The sequence below is a fragment of the Mastigoproctus giganteus genome, chromosome 1 (assembly GCF_048544385.1).
Source record: "Mastigoproctus giganteus isolate SK-2022 chromosome 1, ASM4854438v1, whole genome shotgun sequence".
Classification (NCBI taxonomy): Eukaryota; Metazoa; Arthropoda; class Arachnida; order Uropygi; family Thelyphonidae; genus Mastigoproctus; species Mastigoproctus giganteus.
Window position 1 is genome coordinate 18,738,094 of NC_143575.1, and position 11,726 is coordinate 18,749,819.

Sequence of the window (11,726 nt, forward strand, 5' to 3'; positions counted from 1 at the left end):
AGTCGTTTCAATATTAATGGCAACTGTCATGGAGAGGGTAGGTCCAATGCATTATACACTCAGTGGCCAAAAAATTAGAAATGTATATTCAGTATCCAGTAGGATCACATTTTTGCTCGAATTACAGACCATACAGTCATTGCATGTATTCTGCTAGGTGTCAGAGGGGGAGTGTAGCTCCAGATTTCTTTATTCTTCCATTAGGATATTTGTCAGATCCTGTACTGTGTTCGGTAGAGAACTGCGAAGCTGAACTGTTCTTTCCAGCACATCCCTTACATTCTTAATTGGATTCACACCTGGAGATTTAGGCAGCCAGGGTATTGAAAATCTTGGGAATGTTCCTCGAACCATTCAGATGAAAATTTGCATGGCAGATAGTCCCCTTGTAGTCTTTAAAGAATCCATCGAAATCCGTGTAAAAATGAAGTACTTGGAGGCAGGAAAGTTGGTCCAATTCGACAGAAAGCTATCCATTGAAGGCAATACGACCATCTAATGGTATAGGCGGAAACAGACAATACCACCTCCATCCGCTTGAGTGAGGGACACGAGACAGTCTAGATACGTGAATTCATAAAGTTCATGCCACATTTTCACTCTACAGTTGGTGTAAAAATCATACCACGTGGCAGCTAATATTTTAATTGTTTATTCACGCTAATTATAAAAAGGTTTCTAATTTTTTGGCCAGCGAGTGAAATTTATTTTACTGGAAATTATGTACCATAGTGATAATTTTCGAATTGGTATCAGAAATTGGTAATGCTGAATATGAAACCAACTTACTCCATCGAGCTCATTTAAGTAGGCTCCAGTTTATAATTTTATGTTAAAACAGAAGCAGAAAACGATAAAACGATCCGAGAAGAAAGAGAAAAGGATGTGGAGGAAAAACCTCTGAAGAGATGGAGAAGGCAGGTGTTTCAGTGGACAATTTATGGGTTGAACAGCGCAGTCTTTGTTACGGTTAATTAACTTCGCTTAGTTTCTATTGAGGTCTTAAGCTGATGGCAATTAGAGATTGGTATCGCTTTGGTTAAAGTTCCGCTAAGTTAATTGATTTACGATATCCACTGTCATGGCTACTCAATAGCATGGTAGATAACGTGTTCGTTCATCATCAATTGAGGGAGCCATTTTCATTGAGATGTTCTGCAATCGCACGTAGTTTAAACGAAATTTTGAGAACTTTCCGAATCTGATAATCAGTGAGTGTGCCAATTAACATTTAAGTTGTTTTGTCCAATGTTTTTTGTTCTGTATTGGCCAGGCTAGGGAGTCTTCTGGAAAATACGGGTTCCAGGCTATTATGTCGTGACGTATGTGCAGTGCAAACAAAAATCGACGTGTCTGAAATGTGATGTACTGAGTACATTAACTTGTTTTTGTTTTTATGGACGAAAAAGTTAGCGATAACAGAATTAATTTAGTAATTGTCCAAAAAGAAAGAAAATCAAAGGGCTGCTTGTTTCTCCTTCGATGAACCAGCCAAGCATCTAGTTAATGTTATTGTAGTAGGATTTTAAGAGCATCAGCAACTAAGGCCATATTGGTCCGTGTATATTGCATGTGTTTTGTGGTCGATTTTATGTTTGTTGGACGAAAAACACCAGTTTCCGGGAGAAAAAAACCATGCCACCCTCGCCTGAGACCGGTTTACTCATCAACATTGTGAAAAAGGCCCATAAAATTCCTCACGTCATTGATGGGACTCGAATTGAGGTCTTTTCTACCGATGTTGGGAGGATGGCGATTCTACTAACTGTGCTATCCACGATGGCCAGCCAATTAAGGATTGCCTTGTGTCAAGAACATTCGAATGAAACCATCCTATCTGTGTGTTTGTACTATTGAGTCATTGGAAGACTTGAGTCGATTTCAAGTAGATGTAGCCAGATGGGTCGTATGGTTATCCGCAGGTTTTGGGGGAATTTTCAAGAATCGGAGACTCTTGCCAGAAGATCTATTGCAGCAAATGAATGGTGACTCTCGAAATGTTGCACTACGAGAAATTAATATCTCAACTGAGGTCGGACATAATGGCTGCACATAATGGCGAGACTACCATACCGCCCTGGCAGTATGATTTCCCCACAGGTTGACTGTAGTTATTAAAGATCATGTGGTACATTGGACAATCTGACCGAAGGAAGTTCGACTCTGGTCGCACAGAAATCTATGTAGCAAACCAGCATGCAGTAATTACCATTAAAGAAATGAACCGGGTGACAAAAAAACCAGGTTCGGATCCCTTCAATCACGCGAGGAATTCTTATGGGGCTTTTTTACAACCTGGCTCAGTTGGTCGATCTCGTGCGAGAGTGGAATGGTTTTTTCTCCCGGAAACTTGGGTTTCTTTTTTTTGGGACCCAGAACGCACGCATTTTAAAGGCATATTATATACAGTGCAATATGGCCCAAGATTCTGATGCTCTTAAAACCACATAACAATCAACAAACGTTGCTCAAGTTTTGGAAACTACTGTATTTTTTATATCGGCTAGACTGGAATTAATATTAATATCCATGGATTTCAAAAGAAGCACTTAAACATTGTAGCAACGTATCAGCTTAATTCTTAAGAAAGATCGAATCTTGAATTTTTACAGTAGAAGAGTTGCATTAACAAAGGGATGTTGGCCATAAATTCAAATTATGCTACAAAACACTCCCATCCACTTTCGCTTTTCTAAATGCCAAAGACGCGATGCTCCATTACGTTGACGTCACGTGGTGTTCATTTCCCTAATGCATCCCCTTCCCCTGGAAGGGAGGAAAGGGAAAAGGTAGTAATTTCCCTGTGGTACGTGAAAGAATATGTTCTTTTACCCTCAGCAAATAGGAAATGATAGAATCACATGGCGTCCCACAAAATGGCCCTGCAATGTGAAATACTCCTGCTTTAAGTCGTTTTTATGTTGACTGTACTCAGACTTTCTTTTCTTCTGCATTTCTACTTGAAATATTTTCACTTAAATAATGAGTAGCACTTCGAACGGGCAGGAGGCCCTTGGTGAGTTAATAAAGACACAGGTGATCACGGAAAAGATGTTTGGCCACATTTTACTGAGAGTTCTAAAATGTTTCCTCTTCCTTCAGTAATTGTAAAAACCACTACATATTATTAAACATTCACGTTTAAACATGTTTAAACGTGCTAGTACATGATTAAAAATGACCTAACTTCTTTAAACATTCTGGCAGGTTTAAATAAGTCATGGGATAATAATCGCCTTTTTTCCACACCAGATGGACAAAGAGCTTGAGTTCGAATAGCGTCAATTGGGAGAGGAATTTTTATGGGCTCTTGACAACGTGACTGGTTTATTCGATCTCAGGCAAAGGCTGCATGGCCTCCTTTTCTTCTAGAAACTCTGGTCATGTCTGCTAGAGCTTTTTTTAAATGTGCAGGTGTGTTTAGACATGTGCAAACATGTTTAAACGAGCAAACGCAAAACTCATTCGAATAGTTTTTTAAACAGATTTATCAATAATTAAAAAAATCGATTTAAACATTAATCAACGCATTTTTATTAAAAATGTTGGGTTTTTCACCCAGCAAACAGCAGGCTGACAAAGAATGCGCGCCTTCTTCGGTCAACATTAGATGGCATACTTCATACCGATTAAGCTCCACCAGATCCTCTTAAAATCAACGTGTGGTGGTGCACAATATATGGTTGGCAACCAATTGAGCAAATTTCTTTGGAAAACACGCCAAAATCTTAAAGTTATCCACAGATTTTTTTCGATTAATTGGATGGTATACTTATAGTGTTAGTTGTCTCCATTATAGCAATGTCTGAGATTGATACAGTGTTTGGAGATCTCCAGGAACATCCGTTATAAAGTCTTTTGAGATCTCTGAAACACTGAAATTTATAGATTATGGTGGATCTCCATGGACATACACCTTTTTAAAGCTTTTATGTTAGCCAAAACCTCTTGACCGACTGCCCTAGAAATTATCGATACTACAAGTGGAAGCACAGAGCATGCCAAGATGATCCTGATCTGATTGCTCCTCTACCTCTTGTTTTCCACTAGCTTCATACGAAATTAAGTTTCGCTAGTCCCTCTCTTTTTCCTCTGGTATAACTTTTGTGTATCTTCTTTTTTTTGCCTTTCTTTCACTCTTTCCGTCTATATTTCTTTTCGCGACACGGTCCCTTCATATCCAAATCCATCCGTAGTGCGCGAGACCTTGATGTCGTACGACATTGCCCTGTATCATCAATCACACCAGAGGCAGGCCAATCTGTTGTTTTCTTGTACGAAACTTCGTTCATTAGTGGCCTCATTCACGTGTACATTTATTTTGTCCACCGAATAATTATGCTTCGGAGGTTGATAAAAGTCTTCGTGAGGCATTCATGGCGTCATCTTTTCTTCTCGAACAATTCAAGGACAGCTCCACCCTTTCATCTTTCTCCAACCATCTTTCAACTTACTATTTATTCCTTTCAATAGAATTCTAAAGTGTCACAAACAAAGCTTTTTCCATTCCCCTTCCCCCTCCAGGAAGTTGAGTATCAGGTTTGAGAAAAACCGCTCAGAAAACTTCAGATTTGGGAAAATTTAGGCCACGAGAAGAGCTGAAAATGCAACTTTTTTTAAAAAAATAGCATCATCTGAATCATTTGTCTTCCTTTGCAGACCACAAGTCTTTGTTGGAGAACCAGAGATAAAAATTCACTCACCTTTTTTCTTCGCCTTTCTCCCATAAAATATATAAACGTAGTAATAGTAGTGGAGAAGAACTACACTTAAAATGTCTTGCAGTGATAGCCGGCCCTTAAAAAAGATTTCGAAACTGGATCGATAAGTTTCTTGGATTAATCAAAACGAAGTCAGAAACAGCAACTTTCGCTGTAAAATGTGGATCGATGTGTTTCAAATTAAGATGATTTCAAGCTCTAAATGGCTAAAATGTTGAGAACTTTTAATAATAATTTTATTAATTATTAATTATTTAAATTTAAATAATTTTATTAATTATTAAAAAAGTTAGATAAAAGCATATTAAAATCATTTATAATATTTATTACGAATATTTTTTATAATAATATAAATAGTTATTTATAAATGGTAGTTTAAATAATTTTAAACATTATAAATAATTTATAATGTTTAAAATTTTATTATGTATTCTTTAATTTAATTATTTAATATTTTTATTAGATAATACAGATATTAATTTTAATATTAGATTATTTATATTATTTAATTAATAACATTGCCCTGAAATTTATATTATTTTAAACATTTTTCTTTTCTGTTCTAGAGGTGAAGCATTATAGACGTTTAAAATTAAAATTTAATTTATTAAATGATGTTTTTAATTTTTAATTATTTAAATTTAAATAATTTTATTAAATTATTAACAAAGCTAGATAAAAGCATATAAAACATTTACAATGTTTATTATGAATATTTTATTTATAATAAATATAGTTATTTATTAATTTTATGCCTTTAAAATAATTTTAAACATTTTAAATAATTTGTAATGTTTTAAATTTTATTATATACTTTTAATGTAATTATTTAACATTTTAATTAAATAATACAGATATTAATTTTAATATTAGGTAATTTATTTATATTATTCAATTAATAAAAATGAAATTTATGTTATTTTTAAACATTTTTATCTTTCTGTTCGCGAGATGAGGTACTATAGAAGTCTCAATTAAAATTTAATTTATTAAATGATGTTTTTAGTTTTAATTTATTTTGTTTAAGTGTTAATTTCGATTAATATAATTACAATTTAATTAAATTTTAAATAATTATTTATTATTAAATAATTACCTTTTTTCTAAGGAGGGTTGCCTTCTTCAAAATAAAAACTCTTCTCTCAACTTGATTGTATTACGTCTTTCGAAATAAATACAATCAAGATTTCCAATTTCTAAATCTTTCTTTCTTCCATGTCTTCTGTTGACACAAATTCCGAAGTCTCATGGCCACAGTTTCCTTGGCCAAAAATACTAAACACACAAGCCTATCACGATCTACATCGATTTCCTCTTTGGTCTACAATCCGGGGATTGATGGACACTCTTGAGTAGTCAAATCACTTCCTGGACAGTGGTTTATTAAGAATACTAGGGTTCTCTTTCTAATAAATTTTCAACTGAGCGTGCATATTCTTTCTTTTACCAGTCTAACTCGCCATGTATTTACATTTGTACCATTAAGGATGCCGGATAAGAAGGAAGAATGCCTTAGTGATCCATAAGACCATGTTGGAACCTAATGATGAATTTTCTTCCTTTCTTGTCGAAAAGGAAGAAAATTCATCTTAATAACTCTCGAATTTTCCATCAGCCAACGTCGAACAAGCATTGAGAGCGCATGAAATGGGTCATCTCCCGGAACAATCTGTCTTTGTTAAAATGTCTGAACTAGAACTGATGGGTGAAGATCCTAATTATTAAACCGTGGAGGAAGATGCGTTTGTTTGGGGGGTGGGTGTTAATGGTACTGTGGTCTTCTTTGGCTTCTTTTCTAACCACGCTCTTATAACAGACACGAAAACTGCCTTGCTGATCAAAATCTACCATTAATATCCTTTCTTTTCTTATTTTTTTACTATTCATCGGAGCTCGCAGAAGGCGGTGGGTCATTAGCTACTTTCTTTCTTCGAATAACTGTCATTAAGTCAGTTTGGGACAGCGCATTCATAATGACAACTGCACTCTTCATTCTTTCGAACCACATTGTGAACATAATCCACTGATATAAGGAAGATAACATTTTATCTTTCTCCTTTGTAATGCCGAATACCAAGCAATAACTGAGTTCATTTGTAAATGGCTGATGACATATTTTTGTTTGGCAGGGCCCAAGAATCGTTGTAGAGACATAAAAGTGCCATGCATGATGGAAAGGATCATGATTATCATTCTATTTAATGTAATTCGAAGAGGGCCAATTAATTTGGCTTGATAAATCACTAATATCATCAGAAGATTACTTTTAATAATTGAATCAGCTGCCTCTGAAAGCTCAGAAAATATTGCATTAACCCAAATCTTAGAGATTCTGAAAGAATGGTCAATAAAAAAAGTGGAGAGCCAATTGAAAAAATTAATAAATATTTGTTAAAAATAATTTGATTAATATTAAATAAAGTTAAATGTTTCTCTTGGGATATTTTTCTATTTATTTAATTTAAATAAATTTGAAAATCTATATTACCAACACCGACCAATGGCACTGACAAATGAGCCACTTTTAGAAATTACTACTTCCAGTAAATGCGCAATAACAAATAGCCCGATTAACTTCAATGGAAAGAGTCAAGGAAGAGTATATATCTTGTACGCTAAAAGTCTGATGCATTTAGTATATGACTGCAACGAAGTACTTCCATCAGGTCTTTTCTCCAATGAAAACTCGCCCTAATTGTGATAGAATCACATTAAATCCACGTGAATAATTTACTTTGCTGTAATGAACGTGATGGAAGCACCATCGGAGGTAAACTTGAGTAATATCCAGGTAAATTGTACCATAAATCATAGTCAGAAAAGCAGCTTCTGAACTTAAATCGAAATGCATCATGATTTTTACCATTTATGCTTAAGGATGCATTGAGCTATTAATCTCAGATATTCGATTCATAATGCATACTTTAGAGTGAAATACTCGTCTTTTGGGCCCTTAGAAAAATATATTATTGCATTAATCATTTTTGTTTGTCATTTGCAATATAATCATATTGAACAAGTACAGATTGATCCAAAAGTTAGGCAACTGAATCTTTTATTTATTGGACACGTTGAGCATTTTGAATATTTTGTGTAATTTGGTGATTTCAGATAAGGACATTGGCTACAAGATAATATCATCATCAAATAATGCTGGAATCTCTTTCGTTGGTAAACCAACGAAAGTTGGTATTGTACACTCATTGGCAATAAAAAATATATATTTTTTTGTATTACGCAAATTTAAGCGAATTTTGGGTCAGAATAGAAGGTCCAGTGCTTAAATAATTACTAAAAAATTCAATTCCTAGCAAACCTATGAGGCTGGAGTCGATGAATCTTGGATTTGATAGTCGTGTGCCGATACGAAAGCCACTTTTTTTTCTAAAACATTGAAAGGTTCGAGTGGACTTGTTCGGCAATGCCAACACTGGACTGTGGAATAATGGAAAAACATCGTGATGAGTCTCATCTTGCACTTTTTGTTTGCTGCAATGGTAGGATAAAAGCGTGGCGTGAACCTCGTGAAGTCATGCATCCATACTCTCTCGTGGCCACCACTCAACTGGTGGGGGTTGATATCCGCTTATACCTTTAGAAGGTCGTGTTACCTCCACTGAAATATCTTTCTGTCAAATCAGACCAGGTTTAACCTTCATTTTTATCCGGATTGCGATGGATTTTCAAATCGACAACTCGCATTTTGTCTTCTTGGAAAATATCGTCTCGTATCCACGTGTAAAACTTTGAATAGTTCGAGGAATATTCCGAAGACATCCATAATCTACTCTGGCTGTCTATCTCTTGGTATCTGAATCCAATTGAGAATGTCTGGGATATGTTGAAAAGCGGGAGTCTGGCTTCACAATTCTCAACAGACCATAATATACAGCAGTTGACAAATATTATGATTGAACAAGGACTAATATGGGGCTATGCTTCCTCAGACACTGAGTGGAATCCATACCAGGACGCAGAGGTGTCCCTACAGGATATTGAATAAAGGTCACATGTTATAGCATCTTGTTGAAAGTAATATTCACTCATCCAGTTGATCGAAATGACCTTGAAGAATCTGTTCTGAAGAGAACCTTCATAATTTAGCTATTTTTTCATATAAAACTTCTCTTTATAATGGAAAGAGGATGCCCAGGCATCCAGCCTACAGTCCAGATCTATCTCTTCGTGATATACGTATTGTTTATAATACGAAAATTTGCTGAGAAAGATCTTTTGATATATTATCGAGGTGTTTACCAAAATTATTATTATTATTATTATTATTATTATTATTAAAATGCTTTATTTATTTTGTAAATTCTCCGAAGTCATGATGTGGCAGTATTCTGTCAGAAGATTGAAGAATTATTCGCCCATTTATTTTTAGAAGCTAAAATCATATAGAGAGCAATTCGTTTTTTGAGATTTATTCTGAGTTTACATCTTCGAAAAGATCATACACATAGATAAATATAGTCAATACCATAGAGCAACAAGAGGTAGAATTTATTGAAGGATCCATGAAAAATTCATCAAAATTACCCCTGTGATGTCACCGCAACATGCAGAAGCTATGCAGTGAAGCGACTTTCCACTTGGAGGATCAGAGCATCTACTCAATCACCGACATTTAACTCGATACTCCTCTTTTAAGACTACGTGAATCAACAAGACCAGCACCCCAGGAATATATTTTTATGGCACTATTACCACTATTTTTGAAAACAGATTTGCTGTAAGATGATGGGCACATGTCTGATGCCAGCTGTAAATATAAGGTCTGATAAATAAACCACGGACAGCTAAAGGCTGAGATGTGGCTCTTTTATTTTTACATGGTAGACTCTCTCTCCTTGAGCAAACTCAAATAGTCAATGATCATAAATATTCCTCAGGAGAAATAACATTTTAAAGTTATAAACGCAGGTTCTAGAAGATTCTGATCGTTTTTGAAGTATTTATTGTACCACAATCACTTACGAAATTAGTGTTAAAAGAAACAATAAATAATTTACATTAATAATAACAGTAGTAATGATGTGCGTAGAATATGACTCGATCGAATTTCTGATGGATTTTTCGCTGGGCGTTGAGTTAGTTGTTCCAGCGGAGGTGCAGAGTCTTTCCCAAACGATGCCAATTATTCAATATTAAATAGGGCTACCTTTTTGCCCGAATTAGAGCTCGTATAAGTTATGGAACGGATTCCAGTAGGTGTGCAAGTCAGTCTAGGTTCAGATTTGTCCATTCTTCCATCAGGATAACTGAATGAAGTTGGTGGAGAACTGAAAAGCTAAGTTGCCCTTTCTAACACATCCCAGACATTCTCAATTGGATTCAGATCCGGAGATTAGGTGACCAGGGTAGATTATGGATATTTTGGGAATATTCCTCACACAAGTCAGATACCATTTTTCAAGTTGGACAGTTGCCTTGTAGTCTTGAAAGAATTCATCGCAATTCGGATCAAAATGAAGCGCTGCAATTGAAATTGGTCCAGTACGCCAGAAAGATATTTATTGGAGGTAATGTGGCCTTCTAATGGTACAAGCGAACCCAGTCCATACCAACAGAACACATCACATACCATGATACTACCTCCAGCCGTCTAGTGGTGGAAACGAGATAATCTGCATGCAAGGCTTCATGGGGTTCAGGCTGTACTTTCAGTACCATGACTGGATTGACTGGAAAGCACCAGGAAAGCGTACACTACTTTTATCCAAGGAATTTGTGATCAAGCCGCATGACAACTTATATTTGCACACCGTACCTTTAATTATCTGTTCGCGCTTTTGAAAAGATTTATAATTTTTTCGCCACTGAGTGTATCATGCTAATAAGCTGAAAAATTCCACAAAGCTCAAAAAGATTAAATAAATATTTATCCCATTTCTGTATCCCATTTTTCATGTCTTTATGCAATTTAAATAATCGATATAGTTCCCAACAAATAGCGACTATCTTTTAAACGATTCATCAAGTCAGTTCCTGAATCATAGTGATTTTATATGCTCTCTAAAGACACGAATAAAGGTAAGTTAAAAGGTATTATATCTTTTATCTATGGCTGGCGCCAGGAAGGAGATCTTTCCATAAAGTGGAGTATCAATCACAGCAGGGACTTGGAGCAATTTGAGAATGATGCAATATATTACCATCTTCCATGCCGATGGGTACCTTTGGGCAATATTTCATATTTTCAAAGCAGGAGGACATTAGTTTTTTAAATGCCAACTCATATTTCAACTTATTCTGGAAAGAGTCTTTGGGAGATTTGTAGGAGCTTGTTTTCTGGTAACGTACTATAAAAGTAATTGAAAACAGAGATCTTTCTGTTTGTTAGCACTGTTTGAAATTAATACAGGATTTGTTGATTGATCAGTGCAGATAATTCATCATTTTTTTCGACTCCATTTTTCTGAATGTCAGTGGTGATCCATGTCAATCAGAAAGATTAGCATAATGGAGAGATGTTCCTCAATCACTCATTTGGCAGTGTCCACAGTCAGTCGGTAGCTTCTGCTCTACCGATTGGCCTTCAATGAGGGAGGGAGAACCTTGCTCTCCACATCTGAGCCAGACTAACTCAGCTGCGGAGTGAAAAAAGCCCATAAAAATTCCTCACGTTGTTGTGGGGATTCGAACCCGGCTTTTTCCACTCGGAGTGGGAAGACAGTGATTAAAACCATTGTGTTACCACGAAGGTTTACAACACCACAAGCTGGGGAATATTTGTACCTATTTAGTTTGTTCACAGCACGAAAATTTTAAATGGAACAGCAATATCCAGATTACTAATGGTAAATGACAAAGCTTTCAGCAGTCTTTGTGCTACTGGAGAAATAGAGCAGATAGGTTTCAAGGATCAGCTAGAAGAAGGTAGATAGAATATCCAAGAAAAAGGTTTTTGTATTAAATGTAGATAGCTGTGATTTATTTGGTGAGAAAGATCTCAGTTTTCATCGTGTCCTGGAACACCAGTTTAATGGCTGAAGCAGATCG

The 11,726-nt window shown here is 35.6% G+C and overlaps 1 protein-coding gene across 1 annotated transcript in view; it reads left to right on the plus strand.

Annotated features, from left to right (window-relative positions):
- The window catches only part of LOC150090600 (transient-receptor-potential-like protein), a 116,069-nt gene that overhangs the window by 71,137 nt on the left and 33,206 nt on the right, over positions 1 to 11,726 (plus strand). The window lies entirely within an intron of this gene.